Raw genomic sequence first — 20,334 nt, 5'->3', positions numbered from 1 at the left:
ATTTTTGGCACATGACTGGCCAAACAGGTGGCACACGTATTTACACAACGTGTTAAATGTTTGTAGGTCAAGTTTAAAACTGCTGCCCAGCTTTGCAAACCCTGTCAGGTATTCTTTTTTATGACGTGCAAAAGAAAAGGTTTTTTTGCCTTTGCCATGAAAGGCACAAGCAGAGTCACAACCTGTGAATGTATGGATGCCAATGAGTGCTGAACACACACTAGTGCCAGGAGCTGCAGAGACCTTAGAGACGTCAGTCCTCGTTCTGTTGCCTCCTCCTGTGAAAAAATGCAATTTAAACTGTAAATCTATCTGCAGACTTACAGCAATCACTGCCACGTCAGTATCAGGGCTTTTATTGACTACAGCTTGATGTTCTTGAGCCAAAAGGTTTATTTAACCATTGTCACCCATTACTGGTATGCAATAAAAAGTTCTACTGGATTCACTTTCGACACACTGTACCCTATATACATTTTATAACAAAGTGGTATTGATATCTGGGCTAAAAAATGGTATCGTTACAACACTAGTTTAAATAAGAATTTTTTTAGCATAAGTTAATAACAATTAACCTTGTAGTAAAGGCGTGCGTGTGGCTTACCTGTAGTCAATGTCGTTAAAAATCCCAGTCGACGCATTTTCCGCAAGATCCTTCGACGGAGCCTGGAGAGAAAGCCATTGTCTGACGCAACCACGCGGGCTCTGCACGTTTTTTTCCAAATTCCTGCCCTTTTTCGCCCTTGGACAGTTGAGAGATGCATATAGCATCGTTTCGATGCATTTTGACTAAATTCCGAATGCGGTTTTCTTATCTTTGGTTCATCTTCGCTCGTGTTGTAGCTTGACACGGTCGCCACCATATTGTTTGTTTTAGAAGCACATAGCAACAGTCCTCGTCTCCTATTGGTGCACGTGACCTAAAATGGCTTCACACACTGACGATACGACTCCGCCGTATCAATATGACTGCGCCACGGGGGGAAAAAAAGACCGACACGAAAAAGCTAATTACTAAAAAATGACTGGAAACCGTGAGTAGAACTTTTTTTTTGGTAGTAATTAGCAACGTATGTAAATTACAATGCAGAGGTCATGTAGATCCAGTTCAGTGGAACGAACCAACACAATTTTGGCTCAGCCAATACAGCCTATACATCACTGTTTTTATCCCCTCTATAGTCTATACTCTGTGATTAGCTACAGTTCGCATCCAATCCGACAGGTGGCAGCAATGCGCCTGGCTGAAAGACTTGTGGCCCACGAAAGGGCAGGATAGAGCGATAAGAGCTTTGGTGGACTTTTTAGTTGCCACCGGGCTGAGATGGAATGAAGAGGGTTACTTGCTAGGTATATTGGCAATTCTTATCCATCAGGTAGCTACAATTTAAATTAAATAAATGGCAATTAAAGGGCTAGTGCCAGCAAAAAACATTTCAGCTGTAAAACAACGTAGGCACACGCAGCAGCAATATTAATTCAGAAGAACTATAACAAAATATTAATAAAATGAATGGTTTTATTTTAAAGTTTAGGTAGTGAAATTGATATGATATATATTTTTAATCGTTTATATATCGTTTTGTTTTCTGGTTAATACATTCCAATGAAGGTTATGTATACAGGATTTGTCTTGAAATGTTTATTGTATTTTCATTTAAATTTAGTATTTGTGTGGCAAGATTACCGGTAATTATGGCATAAACAATGAAGTCATTTTATAGACACAGGGGATAGGTGTTATTATAATCAAATGAGTACATAAAATTTGCTTTCAAAAATAAATTCTTTTATTTGTTTATTCAGGTTGATTATAGAGCTAGGGCAGAAAGATGAATCCAACTCCAGTTCAGCCTTGCAGTACTCTGAGCGCCCCAAGTCAGACAGTCAAAGTCTAGACACATTTTCTTCATTTTTCTCTCAAAGTGAACGAAATTGATGCATTTTACAATAAAATATCTTTTTTTAATTCTCCCGGGGGGGCAAGCCCCCGGACCCCCCTAGAGGATCTGTGTACAGCGATTCTTGTGGGCTGGGCTGAGTCAAAGTCCAGGGCTGCTTTTTAGTCCCAGTCCGCCCCTGCTACCAGGGCACTAACACTACCAGGGGCAATAAATAATTTTTTCTTCATAAAATAGATTTATTAGCTCTAAGTAAGAATCCGTGGAGTTCACCCTCTGAAAACGTGCCCATTTTTTGTTCACCGTGGTGAAACCCCGGGAGTATTTTGCGTTGAGGCGCATTGATCTCTGGTGTGCGCGTAGTGCCATTAGGTCGGGAGTGGTCTGATTTTGGTCACATGAGCCAATCAGGTAGCCGCTTTCACCTCACCAAAACAACCAGATATCGCAAATGGCGACTACCGCGTCGGAGAGCGAAGAAGAGCGAATGGAGAAAAAAGTTAAAAAGAGAGCGCAGAAAGTGGGAAATAAACGATGCTATATGCATCTTTTTTCCGTGAAGAATGAGAACGTCTTGGTGAAGTCCAAGACGTTCTCATTCTTCACGGAAAAAAAGATGCATATGCAATGAGAACGTCTTGGACTTCACTTTTCAACGGTGAAACACGTACAGAACCTGCTTAAAAAAGTGGCTTTGTCTTCACAGCGCTAACAAGGATCTTGCAGGAATATACAAACATTGCGTGGATATGGATTTTGAAAATATTCCTGGTGTTGCACGGGTTGCCTGGGAGACGTCAGGCGGGACTGGCGGGTGTATGCGCATGCGCGCGCGGGGAAAAGAGAGCGCGCGCCGGAAGGCGAGAGAGTCTAGCTACGTTGAGGCAGTCGGACGTTAAGTGTGTGCGCAGCAATAAACGCCACCCGTTATAAAGAAATCAAGAGCAGTCATCCTCTTTTTCCACCTGTCACCTCACGAGTCACGCGAGCGAGGTAACACTGGCGACGCTGGATTCCACACTAATGTTACCGGCGTTTCACTGATAAACAGAAATGGTTAAAGGCTGAGAAAAAATCCGCACGTGCTGGGGGAGAGCCATCTGCAGCCGCGAGCCATTCTGACCCCCCTGCGAGTACTAGCGAAGTTGCAGAAGCGTCCGAAAGTCCCAGAAAAAACACTTCGTTCCCGTTCTGGTTTGCCCATCGCTTCTGCTGGCCCTGTCCTTCCAGCCATCTGCATTATTTGTAAAAAAAAAAAGTGTCAAGGTATGCTCGTTTAATGGGATCGGAAGGCATACGGCAGCGGGATCATCTCGCCAAAGCAGAGACATTGTCGGCAGGTATGTGCCTCACAGACACGCGCCCATTTTTATTTACAATAGGACCGATATTTATTAATGGACTGAAAATGATTAGTTGTTAAGTTAATTTTTAAGGCTATAGTTTAGTAAAAATGCGAGCTGCTGAATGATTTATCGAGTGAATCCAGCAGTTGTTACCAAACTCGGGTTAGCTGTGCCCCTCACAGCCATAGATCACAGCTACACCCCCCCCCCCCCCCCCAAAATGTTGTGTTGTGAAATGAAGTGAACGCTAGGGGGTGCACTTGGATATTGCAATGAAGGGCATCCTAAAATGTTGTGTAAAAGAAAAAGAACAGAGATTAAAGAGGGATTGAAGCCACTACACGTCTCTTGCTTGCTTTGTTACTTGCCTTGCTACAATACCACATTTTTGGCCCCCCCCCACCCTACTCTCACCAACCTCACCAAACCCTTTACTTTTAAATCTGTGATGCGTATATACTGTGAAAAGCGGCGATGTGACAATAATACTTATTTATAATATAGTACTATAATACTTAATTCTTTTTTTGTGTAAAGGCTGGTTGCTGCAGGCAGCAGAGATGAAGAAAGACTCTTCAATCCTTCTACATATCAAAGACAAAGACTGTGTTGCAATGGAGGTGCGATACCATAAATCCTGTTACCGAGATTACACTAGGTTCCTAACCAAGTCAACAGCAACAGAAACTGCAACGAGGGATGAAAAAAAATGTGAGTTATTACATTGCACTATTCCATTGACACTTTGCTAAAATTACACATTTCAAAGGTAAAGCATTGGTCAACAACATGTCACTTGTATTCTGCTTGCCTTTAGCCAAAGTAGGGCTGCAGCTATCGAATATTTTAGTAATCGAGTAATCGACTGAAAATTCTATCGATTAATCGAGTAATCGGATAAAACAAATATATTTTTAGGTGAAGAGCAATTATACACATACATGAGAAAACAAGACATTTCATCTAATCTTGAACCATTTTCAGTCAATCAATGTCTTTATTTCCGATGTATATTGTTGAAAACAGCCAACAATTGCATCTCAGATGTAACTAGAATTTAAAAAAAAGACTAATTCACTGCTTTCACTCAAAAAAACTTTTAGATCTTATTAAAATATATCTTACCTAAAAATGCCGTTACGCTTGATAACACACATCACTTCAAAGTTAGTAGTAGTTAGTTTTATATATATCTTACCTAAAAATGCTGTTACACTTGATAACACAAATCACTTCAAAGTTAGGATTTTTTCCCCACGTGTTTCAATTGAATTTCTCTTTGTGTCAAGCCATTTTTAAGTTCTAGTTAAGTTTTAAGTTAGTCTAAACTGTAAGTCCTGATAGGATTTTGAGTTTTTGCAGTGTTCAAAATAAATGTATGATACAGGCTGTATTGGAGCACATTAGGGACCAGTGCTGCTTGGTGTTTTATCCAGCAATGACTACTAAGCTAAAATTGATAGTTAGCATGATTAAGTTTTTATTTTACACCCTCATCACTCCACAATGCTATGTTATGTTAAAGCCTGTATGTAAGACACGTTATCCACGCATCGACAGTGGTCATAATTAATTGAAACCTGGCCCTCCGCAGGGCTAACGTTACGTGAGCTAGTAGCGACAGTAACGTTAATCTTATTTATTAGCGCTTAGCGCTCTTTATTAGCGCTTAGCGCTGTACTGCTTTAAGATGGCGGCTGTTTACAAACGCTGCCCAGACGCGGCCGAGTCTGTCATTTCGCATCTAGTTCAACATACATGTGATCTCTATGAGACGCATCAGACGCTACCTGTTACCAACATAGCATTGTGCGGGCTAGTATTTAGCAACGTCGGCGTCGTTTGTGGCGGCTGTCGGCTGCAGTAAGGTTTTTTTTTTTTCCCCTTCTTCCTCTCCACACGTGACAGCGCGTTGTCCCGCATTAAAAGTAGTCCTAGCAAAACGTGATGCTTAGAGCTGTCAAAATAAACGATTACTCGAGGTGCATAAAATTACTCGGATCAGTTTTTAAACTCGAGTTACTCGAGTTGCTCGAGTACTCGTTTCAGCTCTAAGCCAAAGCATTGAAAGCGTTACTCTTTGCACATCCTAAGTGTGTGTGTGTGTGGGGGGGGGGTGTTTCAGACAACCCTATGCTGAGAGCTACAAACTCTTTTGTGAGCAAGTGATCCGTCGTTGACAAAGAAGTGCTCAGAATGGACAAGCTAAGAAGGTTGTTCGTGAACACCGTGAAGAACCATGAGGAGCTTGATGCTTCAGACTACAGGTAATTTATAAATCTTCATACTAAAAAATGTTTTTTTAAAAATATTTAGTCTCTAAAAAAAGGCTTTCAGAGAATGTTTAATTTTGTTCTCTTTGGTGTATTTGTGTGAATGAGAAATATAAGCGGAAGAGTGGATGTGGGTGTGTGTGATGTGAATATGTGTGTCTTGTGCTCATCTTTCCCTTAAACTTTGTTTCAGGTAGGTTTTGCTGAAAAGAAGATTGAAGCGTGATTTCCCCCAGTTGGTTTTTCACACCCCTTTCCAGCGCAACATGTCTGAAATGTTGTTTTTTTTTTTGAGACATTATCAACAACAGACAAACTTTTGGACAGGATACCTCAGTCATTGGGTACATCAGCTACCGAATCTACTGAGGTAAGCCAAGAAAGTGACACTGAACAAATGGCTAGCACATCTGCAGGCATGAAAATCTCTCACCTTTCGGCGAAATTCGCCGTTTTGAAGTCAAAAAGGGCGACCTACGTGAATTGCGTAGATCTGAGGAGAAATTCTTTTTTTTGGGGGGGGGGCGGGAGGTTTTATTTAATTATTACTATTATCATCATGTGATTAACTTAGTACGTAAACTGAGCACTTAAGAACACAGTCAGCAAATCCTTCTAGATGCTTCGCTGACGAGAACCAATCATCGGCCCAAGCTGCGTTCCATTATTCTAAACGCGCGCACTCCTTACGCGTGTACATGGAGTGCTCGGAGAGCCTTCGGTTGCATTGCAAAGCTGCGAAAACAAAAAGCAGGCCTTATCCACATCGGGGCAGACCAGAGCGCAGCATACACACTTGCCTGTATTTGCCAGCAGATTGAATTTGGTGAGTAATGGTTTCAATCGTTTTCACGTTTCGCGATATAAAAAAGTTACTGCCATTCGTTGCAGCTTGCGTTGAACACTGCCAGAGCTAGCTAAATCTCCCATGAAAAAAAATAGCTCCCGTTAAATTGGCGTCAAGCTTGTGTATTTAGCGGTAATATTAACGAAGAAACACACTGTTGAGTCAAATTAAGCGGCATTCTCTCGGATGGAGGGGGCGCCTCACATCGCTCCCGTCGTCCGCCGGAGACGCGTTATTTTCGGCTTGGATTTGAGCTGACGGCCGGTGTCGGCACAACAGCGGCCCGACGAGTGGTGGGAATGAGTCCTGCTTCTTAAAGCTTTTCAGAAATACAGGGATCCCTCGTTTTTCGCGGTTAATGGGGACCAGAACCCGCCGCAATAAGTGAAAACCGCGAAGTAGGCCCCCCCCCCCCCATTTTTTTGTGCGTGTTCAATGCATTTATTCAGATTTTACATTGGAAAAAAGATACATATATATATATAAGACATGTTTTTCACTTTTTTCACCAAAGTATCATTTATAAATGGTTTTCAAGCACTTCAAAATGTAAGAATTATGATAAGTTTTAAACATGTTACTGCCCCACCGAATTATTTTTAAACAAGAATAAAGTAGTTAGAAAATGCTTGGCTTTATTAAAAGCTTCATAGTGAGTCTACTCAAACCCTCTCAGGCTTTGGTAAACGGGGATTGGCACATGTGCAAAGTTTTTCTTTTTATATATATTTTTTTGTTTGAAGCAACTTATTTGATTGAATAATAAAGACACAAATGTCCTAGCCAAAATGTGGCCCAAACGCAAAACATTACTTGAATGGAAAAATTTGTTTCAATCAAGAAAAATAGTTTTCAAATGCTTTTTTTGTCTCAAATTTATTATTGCAATCAAAAACTTTTTTTTATTGAAGCTACTTTTTGGGATTAAAAGTATATACTGTGTTTTGATTGAAGCAACTTTGTTTTTGATAGCAGTAACTTTGTTTTTTGATAGATTTGTGTTTTTATTATTCAAACTCCATCGTTATTGAGTGAGAAAGAAATTAAGAAAGCTTTAAAACTAAAAGCCACCGGGGAGTCTGTTTGTTTTTTTTTTTAATATTTATATTTCATTACATAGACATGCGTCGTAGGGAAGGGAGATTGAGGGATAAAAAAAAGGAGTTAGATGAGGCTGCTAAAGGCAGTGGATACCTCATCACCTGGGTGAATAGCAGACCTAGTAAGAACAAGTTTGCAAGGATAGTCGGGTATTAAATCCAATTATAAACACAATTACAATGTTATTTTTCTATAAGATTTTTATGTCATTGCTTTATTAATCATTAGGTGCTAGAGTTGTTAAGTATGGATAATAATGAAATAATAGTTTTAAGAAAACTGTGCTGTTGGTGGCTCAGTGACCATCTGATGTGGTTTGTTCTCAGATGAACAAGTTGAGGAAGGAAGTTTTGATGCAGAGGTTGAAGGAAGAAAAGAGGCAGACTGACTGAGTCATAGCCAGAAAGCAGACCTGTTAAGTTTCACGATTTGGTCGGGAGACTCCCGATTTTGACCCCAATGCTCACGCCTCACGATTAGAAAGCCAAATCTCCCGATTTTCCAAAAATGTCAATTTTTTTTTTTTTTTTTTTAACGTTTTTGTTTGTCACCGTTTTGTAACGATAGCATTCGGCCCGATTCGGAAAGTGACCAACAACGAATAGCCTGGCCGTCTCCGACTTCCCTGCCCTCCCTCCCCTTCAGAGCTGGAAAAGCCCAACGGAAGAGGCGAAGCACCACCGACTTCCCAAGATGTTGGCACTAATAAACCGGCTTTTAGACTGGTTCAAGTCTTTATTTTGGAAGGAAGAGATGGAGCTGACCCTGGTCGGCCTCCAGTATTCGGGAAAAACGACGTTCGTCAACGTAATTGCCGTAAGTCTTACCTGCCAGCGATAGCTAACTAGCCTAATGCTAATAGCATTAGAGCTAATGATGGGAGAACGATGACGAGGAAGAAGTCGCTGCTTTACTCTGTGTTTTCGTGGATCAAACATCATGGAATATTAAACCACTGCGGTCCTACCCCCACAATATATGAATTTAAGTGAGAAAGCGTATCGTTACTTACTTGAAGTTTAATCATTTAGATTCGCTATTTGCTAAAGCTAAAGTGTATACTATACACTTTATTACATTATATCATTATTACTGTGCTGAAACAAAAAATATAAAGTTTCAATTCTAGGTTACAATTCAATTAAAAAACTGCCATGAAAAAGATACTTTTAAAAACAAATATGATTAATTTTCTAAATGATGTAATTAATGTTTGTAATCTTGCTGATTTAGTCTGACGAAACCCTAATTGGAGTGATGGTTGATGAGATGAAGAGGCTGCTGAGGAAGCTGATGTCCAAATTTGTGCAAATGGATGTGATCAGGAAAGCTGAGGATATTCTAGATGTTGATTACAGGAACAAGGAGAACTGGCATGACACAGGCAACATAGCAGTATCACATGATGCCAGACAATACATGGAGCAAGTTGAAGACTATCTCTGATGCCACCAAAAAGAGGTTCTTTGACAGTGTAGTTAATTTTTACACAAGTGTTGTGACCAAAATGAACTTTAAAAAAAAGGTTGCATTTTGTCTTAGCGATTGTCGCGCGCGTGCGTGTCATCGGGGTTGGCAAACAGAAATCTCCCTATTTGCAATTTCTGCAACTTAACAGGTATGAGAAAGTGTTGATGACTATTCACTGTTGCCCCCTCCCAATTAAAGTATGTCACAGTCGCAGCCAATTATTATCTAAAGCTGGTTAAAATTGAAGTTATGTTGTGTATTAAATACTTGTTCATGTGCCCCTTTTGATCTACGAGCACCCACCCCTCCACCGGTCTCTGCATGGCCCTGCTGAAACACAGTGTGGGTCGACAGAGCTCAATATTTTGTTGGGGTGTACAATACAGTGTACTGGAATATATTTCCTCCACACCCTTCTCACCTTTTTAACCCCTGACCCATTTTCATGCCCGCATCTGGTTGGAAAACCAGCTCTTGGCCCCAGTGTTTGTTCTGCCCTCATTGGCATCCATACATTCACAGGTTGTGACTCGACCAGTGCCTTTCATGGCAAGGGCAAAACAAAGACATTTTCTTTTGCATGTCTGCAAGAAGAATACCTGGCTGCGCCTACAGATCTGGGTAGTAGTTTTAACCTTGACCAGTCTACATATGTGTGCTATCTGTATGGCCAGTCAGTTGCCAAAAATGTCAACGATGCAAGATACAATGCATTCTGTATGGCATTGTCAGCTTTGCCAGAACTGTCCATTCCTCCAACAAGTGATGCTCTCTTCCTACACAGCAAAAGGGCAAACTACCAAGCAGCAGTAATGCGACATTCTCTGACTGGTATGATGTGTGCCCCTTCACCAATTGGCAATGGATGGGACATTGAGGATGGTGAATTAACAGTAAAATGGATGACTAGAAATCCTGCCCCAGATAGTGTGCTACAGGTAGTCCACTGTGATTGCAAGATAAGCAAGTGTGAGACTGAAAGATGTTCATGCTTTTCTGCAAAAATGTCGTGTACAAATTTATGCCACTGCCAGAACTGTGAAAATATTTCAAAGGAAACAAAGAGGCACATGGGATACTGACACTGATGATAGTGATATTGATGAGTAATCACCCACCATGTAAAATATGTTTTGATTCATTATCAAGATGGTACTCTCCATTTTAACACTTTTAAAACAAAAAAAATGTCTGTATTCCCTTTTCCCAAAACATGGACCTTTGTTCAATTTGACTGCCAAAAAGATGGATGTTCCAATGAAGTGCCATGGTTTTATTGTGAATGCACATTTGATATACAGTGGGGAGAACAAGTATTTGAATTTACTCAACGAGCTATCGAGACTCAACAACATTCATCCGCTACAACTGGTCATTTGCATGGGATGTGCATTGCTTGTGTATCACCAAACAATATATTTTAAAATGACTAAAGGAAAAGACTTTATTCGTAAAACTATTGTAGCGTCACTATAGGAAGTTAGAGCACGGCGGTAAACCGAAAATTTACCGTCACCGAAATTCTTCACGATGACCGACGTAATTTTAACCATGTCGGTAAATTCGGTAATTTAATAAAACAAGAAAATATAGTCTTTTTATCCCGCTTTGACGCTGTGTTGTTCGGCTATGTTCATTCCCCTTTAAGAAAGCCGACAGTGTGCCTACGTATGGAGTCACGTGGTTTTCAGGAAGCCAATCAAACAGAAGCCCGGTAGGCTAACGCTAGCAGCTAACGCTACAAGTAAAGGGAATGGAGTCGGGCTTAAGTTAGCTTCGCCAAACTTTCACCCGACATAAAGTAAACTTGGCGGGTTCCAGACGGGCTTCCACCCGCTGTCCTCCCTGGTTCTCACGATATCAGGAGAGGATGCTTTCCGTGCTTACTTCTGGTAGCCAAGCCACAGGCTAACGATAGCGGCTAACAACGGCTACAAATGAACGTGAAAGAGTCGGACAGCGGCTATAACCTTGTCGAAATGGCTGAAATTAATGAGTGGACTGGGCACGGACTTCCATGTAGCAATCATCATGTGGCGGTATTTGGCATCTCTGTGTGATTTCTCTGAAAGCTTACATGATGGTAAAGCACTCATCATAAAGTAAAATCTAACAGTGAAGCCTATATATAATATGACAGTTTAATGGCCACAGCTATTTTTTTGTATGTGTTTGCTTTATTCTGCCATCATAAAACCTTAATGTTTCATTGGCATCAGAGCAATACAGCTTTATTCTGGTTGTGTCTGTGTGGGGGTGCATGTATTAAAAAATGTTTAGGGGGGAAAAAAAAACTGAAACCTTGACGTAAACACTTGTGTCTAATAATTATGTCACAGCAGCCATTACCAATAAGTTGTCTGAAGTGTACTGTTGAAGCTGCATGTCATTTGTGTTAGAATGACATGTTTGCACAGTCGTCATATTGATTTTTATAATGTTGTACATTTTTCAAGTCATACAAGCTGTTATAAATGTTCACACTAGAATTCTTATTGTTTACAAGATTTTTTTGAATAGTTAATGTTTAGACTGCATGTGCAATTGTTAAATTGAAAGCTGGTTAAATAAATTTAACGAGAAACGGTTAATTTGTATTCCATGCATTGATTCAAATTTTCAAATTATATAACAGTCTGCTTGGGCGAATTTATCGTCATTTATCATTATCGAGGTAAATCTGCTCAATTTATCGTGATACGTACTTAAGGCCATATCGCCCAGCCCTAGAAGTGCTGCATTTATCGTCAGCGCGACTCTCCTATTGGTGCGCTTACTCACATCATGAGTGAGTGAGGGGAAAATAAACAGTAAAAAAGTAAGCTACCAATTCTTGTGTGGGGAAAGGGAGTATTTTGGAACATATTTTGGATAGCGTGTCCAACCATTTATAGTACCTTGGTAAAATGGTGTTATTCATTGTTCTAGGTGTCAATATGCTGCTGCCACTCTGCTGATCAGAAAGATTTTTTTCATCCCCTAAAAAGAAGCCACACTCACAATACACCGACAGTCTCAACATAGCGAGTTGTTAAGGCCCAAGTACACCGCATGCGTGATCGTTGCGGTTCCGGTCCGGTTCAGTGTTGACTGCGTGCCACGCAGTCCGTCAAAAACAGGCAAATCATACCGGGTGCTGCACGGCTGCGGTCCGCCAACTCCGTCCCCTCGTGAGCTCTCGCGTGATCGCGCGCGATAATGTGCCATTTAAAACAACGACAAACACACGGAGTCTATAGTATGTACTCATCAGAGAAGCAGAGAGAGAGAGCACATTTTTTTCCTTGCATATTGATATTGTAACGTTTGCTAAGCGGAAGTTTGGCCGCGAAAACAACACACGAGCTTCAACGCCTTTTTCCTCTTTTTCTTTATTAACTTACCGCCACCTCACCAATGCAAAAACAACAACTATAGACCCTACTCACGTGATGTCACAGCCACGCCCCCGCGCCATGTTGTCCGTATACTCGTCATGTTAATGCATTAGCGCGTCGTAAATTCCTCCTATCATGGCGTGTTTTTCTGCTCGTTAACATTAATAATCAAAATGGTGAAGTCGTGTGTGGCGGTCGGTCGCAAAAACAGAGAAGATAGACGGAGAGACTTGAAGTTTTACCGTATTCCGAGAGACCCGAAGAGGAGACCGAGATCGACTGCTGAAATTCGACGAGAAAACTGGGCTCCAAACGACTACCACAGATTATGTAGTAGTCATTTTATATCTGGTAAGATGCATTTAATATATATTTAGAGGGTTTTGGGCTGACAACCACAATTAAGATCATTGCTAGGCTAATCGCCGACAACATACACTCAGACGTTGTGAATGAACTACCTGAAAATATATAATTATAAGGGGATAATCAGACAGTTGTCATACAATTAATTTACAATTTCACTATTGAGGTCAAAAGCCAAAAAATAAATTCAACTAGGGACAATCTGGAGTAGTGCTATCGCACTTCATATTTATTACATATTATATATGTATGTAGTGAGAGTGCTATCGCTAAACCATATAAACATTAAAAGCCCTAGCTCCATTGACAAATGACATGAAATACATTAGACTTGACAGTGGATGTTAGCAAGCACAAAAGATTTTGAATTGAAAATTTCGTAACTCACCTTTCCAAGCACAAGATAGATTCCTGCCGAATTTTTGTGGACGAGGACCTGTTTCACCCAACCAACAACAAAGTATTTATAAGCCTCCAAGCTCTTAAAGTTTTTCAAACTTTCGTGAGAATAGGCTGATTTTGTGTGGACAAGATAGTTTTAAATATCAGGGTAGCTAGCAGATGTCAGGCAAATACGCCGAAGACAGCGGGTCGAAAAACATCGATTTAGGCATCAAATACGGATCTGGCGAATGGATAAACTGAAGCTTTTCCACGTAACGCCTTTTATGCAACGCCTCCAATGAGTTTACAGCGTCAGATAACACCGGGGCTTCCATAAATTGCTCTATAACTTGCTCGACTAATTGAAAACAATGAGAATAGGTCTAAAAAAATAGGTACAATATGGCGGCCGGAAACAGCGACACGCCCATTTTGTGACATAGGTGAGTAGGGTCTATAGACCCTACCCACTGACGTCACAAAACCACGTGCTCGCTGTATGGTTCCGCCCACTTGTCCGTCATTTTGTCTCTGTATTAGCATTGGTTTCAATTGATCGAGGAATTTAGAAATGCATTTCATGGAAGACCCGGTGCTTTCTGATGCCGTAAACTCACTGGATGTGTTGCATAAAAGGCGTTATGTGGAAAAGCTTCGTTCTATACAGTCGCCAGATCCGTATTTGATGCCCAAATCGATGTTTTTCGACCCACTGTCTTCGCCCTGTCTGCCTGACATCTGCTACGCTGATATTTACAATTATCTTGTCCACACAAAATCAGCCTATTCTCACGAAAATTTGAAAAACTTCAAGAGCTTGGAGGCTTATAAATACTTCGTTGCTGGTTGGGTGAAACAGGTCCTCGTCCACGAAAATTCGGCAGGAATATATCCTGTGCTTGGAAAGGTGAGTTACGAAATTTTCAATTCAAAATCTTTTGTTATTGCTAACATCCACTGTCGAGTCTAATGTATTTCATGTCGTTTGTCAATGGAGTTGAGGCTTTTAATGTTTATATGGTTTAGCGATAGCTAGGCCTGTCGCGATAACAAATTTTAGTGTGCGATAATTTATCTAATAAATTATTGCGATATGTGATATTATTGCGCCCCCCCCCCCCCATTTTTTTAAAACCAATTTACAATAACACAGTGAAAATACGATAGAAATTAATATACCAAGTACACCCATTTAAACGCACTAAGAAATCACAACTAAAAACAATAGACCATGCCTCTTAAGTAAAAGACTATTAATACCGCACAGAAACAGAATAAATAAAATGTGTTTTTCAAGAAAAAAAAAATACAATTGCAGTCAATAACTTAAGCATTTAGGCAAATGAAAACGTTTCCCCTCATAGCTTCTGCAATGATGTTCCATAGGGATGCAACGATACAGTTTAGTCTCTGTTCGGTACGATTTTCGATACGGGGGACACGATTTTCGGTCTGATTCAATATGTTTAATGCTCTGGGAAAAAAAATAACAACTGTTTTTTTTTTTTTTTTTTTTTTTTTTTTTTTTTTTTTTTTTTTTTTGCAACCGAGCAAAAATTGCCATCATATAAACATGCATTTTAGCGCATAATATCTATGTGCTTACTTCTTACTGATCTGAAGAAATTTGGTATAAAAGTGCCGAGAACAATCTTTACTGTTTGTAAAGTGAGGAGGGGCACACTGTTGATTGCTACAGCTCTCTTAGCAGCTAGGTTTACTACATGAGCAAGACATCCTATTTGTGGTCCGAATCCATCTGTGTCACATACTGAATTAACAATATTTGCAGCATTATCTATAGTCACTGGTATGAATTGATTTGGCCTTCTTAACTTCCATTCAGTCATAGCGGTTTATAATTCATCGATGTAGTATATGGACTACGTGTCCCATAATCACTCTGGGCTCACGTAGCCAATGGCATGGGACGTAGCACATCTAGTTAGCAATTTCATGATATCTAGTGTGTGCGCGCATTAAAAAAGTTAGCAAACGCCACAGAAGTCACATCTGCTCATTACTGCACAACACCAGCATATGACAATCGACTTTCATAAAAAGGACGAGTTTGAAGCACAGCGCTCTTCATTTGCCACTCAAATATCCGGTGTTGTGCCGAAAAATAGCCGCCCCACGTGAAATGTCACCCCTGACGTGAGCGCCCACACGTCAACAACACCGGCACGCCGGAGATGGTCCACAGTCAATCCGGAGCACTGGCGTGGCCGGTATACGTTGAACAATAGTATATAATGGGAACGATTGGCTCCGGCGCTATTTTTTTGCCGGACCTGGAACGAGGATGCATTTTGCGCAGTCGGTAACAAGGAATCCGAACTTCTAACAGCACGTCTGCCGCACACGCACATGCACGCAAGGCGATAAATCGCAGCGGAAAAATTACCACCTTCATTTTTATTTATTGTGCGATAAATGGAATTATTGCATATTGCGACAGGCTTAGCGATAGCACTCTCACTACATACATACGTGTATGTTGTCGGTGATTAGCCTAGCAATGATCTTAATTGTGGTTATTTGTCAGCCCAAAACCCTCTAAGTATATCTTAAATGCATCTTACCGGATATAAAATGACTACTACATAGTCTGTGGTGATTTTATGGTGCCCAGTTTCCACGTCGAATTGCAGCCGTCCATTTCGCTCTCCTCTTTGGATCCCTCGGAATACGGTAAAACTCTCTCCTTCCATCTTCTCTGTTAGTGCAACCAACAGCCACACACGCCTTCACCATTTTGATTATTAATGTTAAGGAGTAGAAAAACACGCCGTAAATAGGAGGAATGTACGTAGCCGTAACAGGTTAACACTATGTTTTGACGGACAATTGGGCGGTACCATTCAGGAGAGCGGAGTTGTGACGTCACGTGGGTAGGGTCTATAGTATTTACACTGACGCTATCTAGTCCACCAATCGGAGCGTCGCGCTGGTGTACCAGCACACCAATGATAGCCCCGCGTTGGTGCATAAATTAACCCACCGATGACAGTCGGCACAACACCGGCGACGCTCAGTGGCGCCGCCAGGGGTGGCCACGGCCACCCCTATAAATTGGTTGGCCACCCCACTGGCCACCCCGCTTGCCAGTATATCGTTAGATTGTTGCAGCATCAGTTATGCATTTCATCCCAAATGAATGCATTTATTTTGTTTTGTTAACTTAAATGTACACCTTATGCCTAATATATACATAACACAATAAAACAGAATTGTTGTGGAACTCGAAATGTTGACTGGACAGTTATGGACTATGCACATTAAATCATTAGTAACATCAAATATTACACAATACACCAAAGTATATCAGTAGCCGTGTCCTTAAGTCTTTCTGATAGTTTTCCCCTGACCTTTTTACTGCAATAATATAATGAAAACCTGAAATTATGGCTTTAATTTTGGTCACCCCAAGATTTTAAGTGGCCCCATCTGGCCACCCCAATGAAAAATTTCTGGAGGTGCCACTGGCGACGCTACAATATTTTAGTTGTGTCTGTCTCTTAATTCCAGATTGACTGCATCATGTTGAGATCAGGGCTCCGTGTGTGGAGGGAAGGGGGGGTATTATGCCCTTGGTTGTGTCGGTGCGTTTATATCTTTGTGCGCATTTAAAATTTGTGGCACATAACATCTCATAGAGCTGTTATGAACAACTGATAAATAATCTGTCATATTTATAAAATGGATAGCGAATTATATACGACACGAACTAAAAAAAACAGCGTACTTGGAATTGGTGTCTCAACACTGCAGATTCATGTGCCCAGCGCAAACTGTTGTTTTTTCTATGAAGAGTCAAGTGAAATGTAGGAAAGAAAGAGAAACGTCTTGAATAGACCACCAGGTCGAAACTTGTGGGTGTCTCTTTTTTTCTCTTTCGTACTTTTCCCAAGATTGTTTGTGCGCCGGGCACGAGAATTTCTGCAGTGGAACCACTTCCACATACGCTTTTTTAAAATTTATTTTTTTATTTTTTTTTGCTTAGCACGTCGTGTGTTTGATATCATTGCCAGAAAAACACACATAATAGGACACTTTGCAGTTTCGCTTTTAATGCTGTCCTTATAGTAACGACCTGCTGCATCGTATATCACTTTGTGACTTTCCACCTCCATGATGAAGCGCTCATCATCCATCTTCGCTCGTGTTTAAACCGTGATTAGGCACCTGGGCTTTTGACGTCAGGCCCACCCGCCCATTTTGTCGGATGCGTGTCCGGCAAAAATAGAAAATAGCCTATACCATCCCGCGGGCATGCGGCACGCCGGAGGTGGTTCGCAGTGAATCCGGAGCACTGACGCAGCCGGTATACGTTGAACAATAGGATATAATGGGAACGGATTGGCTCCGGCGCTATTTTTTACCGGAGTCGGACCGGAACCGCAACGATCACGCATGCGGTGTACTTGGGCCCGTCGTGTTCCTTTTGGTGTTCTTTCATGTAACCTGATCAATAAAGCTTTCACTTCCTCCCAGGTTTTTAGTTTTTTTTCAAGGCATTACAAAGAAAGCAGGAGAATTACAGCATTACCAGAAGTGTCTTTGCAGCCCGATAAGAACAGTTGAATGGTTTTAGTGAATCAATACCCTTGACGATCATTTGGTGAATCAAAACCCTTGACGATCTCCGTAAGCCTTTTTGCTTGATGAAAGCCGGGATAAGCATCTGCTAGCAAATAATGCCCCTTGCTTTTAGGAAAATGAATGGATGAAAGAGGAATATATGTAATGATCCACATTGTCCAGGTCAGCCCTCAGCCAGAATGGATACATAGAGCTTCTTTTTTTTTTTTTTTTTTTTTTTTTTGTTTTGTTGTTGTTGTTGTATATCCGACTGCTTTATATTCTCCTTTGTACAGTGGGGCAAATAAGTATTTAGTCAACCACTAATTGTGCAAGTTCTCCCACTTGCAAATATTAGAGAGTCCTGTAATTGTCAACATGGGTAAACCTCAACCATGAGAGACAGAATGTGGAAAAAAACAGAAATTCACATTGTTTGATTTTTAAAGAATTTATTTGCAAATCATGGTGGAAAATAAGTATTTGGTCAATACCAAAAGTTCATCTCAATACTTTGTTATGTACCCTTTGTTGGCATTAACGGTATTATGGCCATTCCTCCATGCAGATCTCCTCTAGAGCAGTGATGTTTTGGGGCTGTCGTTGGGCAACACGGACTTCCAACTCCCTCCACAGATTTTCAATGGGGTTGAGATCTGGAGACTGGCTAGGCCACTCCAGGACCTTGAAATGCTTCTTACGAAGCCACTTCTTTGTTGCCCTGGCTGTGTGTTAGGGATCATTGTCATGCTGAAAGACCCAACCCACGTCTCATCTGCAATGCCCTTGCTGGTGGCAGGAGATTTTCACTCAAAATCTCTCAACACACGGTCCCCATTCATTCTTTCCTTTACACAGATCAGTCGTCCTGGTCCCTTTGCAGAAAAACAGCCCCAAAGCATGATGTTTCCACCCCCTTGCTTCACAGTGGGTATGGTGTTCTTCCGATGCAATTCAGTATTCTTTCTCCCCCAAACACGAGAACCTGTGTTTCTACTAAAAAGTTCTATTTCGGTTTCATCTGACCATAACACATTCTCCCAAGTCCTCTTCTGGATCATCCAAATGCTCTCTAGTGAACCGCAGCCGGGCCTGGACGTGTACTTTCTTCAGCAGGGGGACACGTCTGGCAGTGCAGGATTTGAGTCCCTGGCGGCGCATTGTGTTATTGATAGTAGCCTTTGTTACTGTGGTCCCAGCTCTCTGTAGGTCATTCACTAGGTCCCCCCGTGTGGTTCTGGGATTTTGCTCACCGTTCTTGTTATCATTTTGACGCCACGGGGTGAGATCTTGCAGGGAGCCTCAGATTGAGGGAGATTATCAGTGGTCCTGTATGTCTTCCATTTTCTAATAATTGCTCCCAAAGTTGATTTCTTTACACCAAGCGTTTTACCTATTGCAGATTCAGTCTTCCCAGCCTGGTGCAGGTCTACAATTTTGTCTCTGGTGTCCTTCGACAGCTCTTTGGTCTTGGCCATAGTGGAGTTTGGAGTGTGACTGACTGAGCTTGTGGACAGGTGTCTTTTATACCGATAATGAGTTAAAACAGGTGCCATTAATACAGGTAACAAGTGGAGCCTCGTTAGACCTCGTTAAAAGAATTTAGACCTCTTTGACAGCCAAAAATCTTGCTTGTTTGTAGGTGACCAAATACTTATTTTCCACTCTAATTTGGAAATAATTATTTTAAAAATCAAACGATGTGATTTTCTGTTTTTTCTTTCCACATTCTGTCTCTCATGGTTGAGGTTTACCCATGTTGACAATTACAGGCCTCTCTAATCTTTTCAAGTAGGAGAACTTGTACAATTGGTGGTTGACTAAATACTTATTTGCCCCACTGTAAGTGTCAGTCGTCAGTGTTGTCAGTCGTAACGCGTTACTGTAATCTGATCTGATTACTTTTTTCAGTAACGAGTAATCTAGGCGTTGATTTTTCTAAACCGGTAATCTGATTAAAGTTAGTTTCCTTAGTGCCTGTGTGTTACTATTTGTTGGAGCAGTTTTTGTGTTGAGTGACATAATGTGGCAGTGCCGCCAATATGGGGTGATGACGTCACCACTATGCGCGTGTAAATCAATGACTTACTCAGCACAGGTGTGGAACGCTGGCGTATATAGTTTTTCAACCGCATGCAAACGCACGTGTATGTTATAGATGACCACAGAGTTGCGAGTATATTGTTTTGTTTGTTTGAAAGTTTGAAGACACAAAGTTTGCATTTTTTGTTTGTTATTTGACCATGCGACATGACTTTGGACTGAATGAGCACGATTAGCTTGACTATACTCATTGACAATTTGACACCTTGGTTTACCATCGGCCACGGCGTTTTTGTCTGATCCTGCCGCCTGACATCAACACATGGTGAGTGCACGTTGAAACATTCCTAAACCATCGTATATTGAAAAATGTCAGAACAAAAGTTGAAAACTACCGAAGGAATAAATTAATGCCGTTTGAGGATAAACAGTGACGCCTCCAGAGGTGATTTTCATAGGAGTGGCCAGATGGCGCCACTTAAAATCTTGGGGTGGCCAAAACGAAAAGCCATAATTTCAGGTTTTCATTAAATTATTGCAGTAAAAAGGTCAGGGGAAAAATATCAGAAAGACTTAAGGACACGGCTACTGTTATACTTTGGTGTATTGTGTAATATTTGATGTTACTAATGATTTAATGTG

General features: G+C 41.1%; 1 long non-coding RNA gene across 2 annotated transcripts in view; it reads left to right on the top strand.

Annotated features, from left to right (window-relative positions):
* Positions 1–2,532: 2,532 nt before the first annotated feature.
* The window catches only part of LOC130917854 (uncharacterized), a 28,477-nt gene continuing 10,675 nt past the window's right edge, over positions 2,533–20,334 (top strand). The window contains exons 1-5 of one of the 2 annotated variants that reach the window (XR_009063525.1): positions 2,533–2,894; positions 2,965–3,241; positions 3,785–3,958; positions 5,373–5,514; positions 5,714–5,890. This is a non-coding gene — a long non-coding RNA (uncharacterized LOC130917854). Of the gene's footprint in view, positions 3,242–3,784; positions 3,959–5,372; positions 5,515–5,713; positions 5,891–20,334 lie in introns of both variants that reach the window. The other variant, XR_009063524.1, reaches the window with a different exon arrangement.

The sequence above is a fragment of the Corythoichthys intestinalis genome, chromosome 6 (genome assembly GCF_030265065.1).
Source record: "Corythoichthys intestinalis isolate RoL2023-P3 chromosome 6, ASM3026506v1, whole genome shotgun sequence".
In the NCBI taxonomy this organism is placed as follows: domain Eukaryota; kingdom Metazoa; phylum Chordata; class Actinopteri; order Syngnathiformes; family Syngnathidae; genus Corythoichthys; species Corythoichthys intestinalis.
Note: the sequence above shows the minus strand (reverse complement) of the source record. Positions and strands in the feature narration are given on the sequence as shown.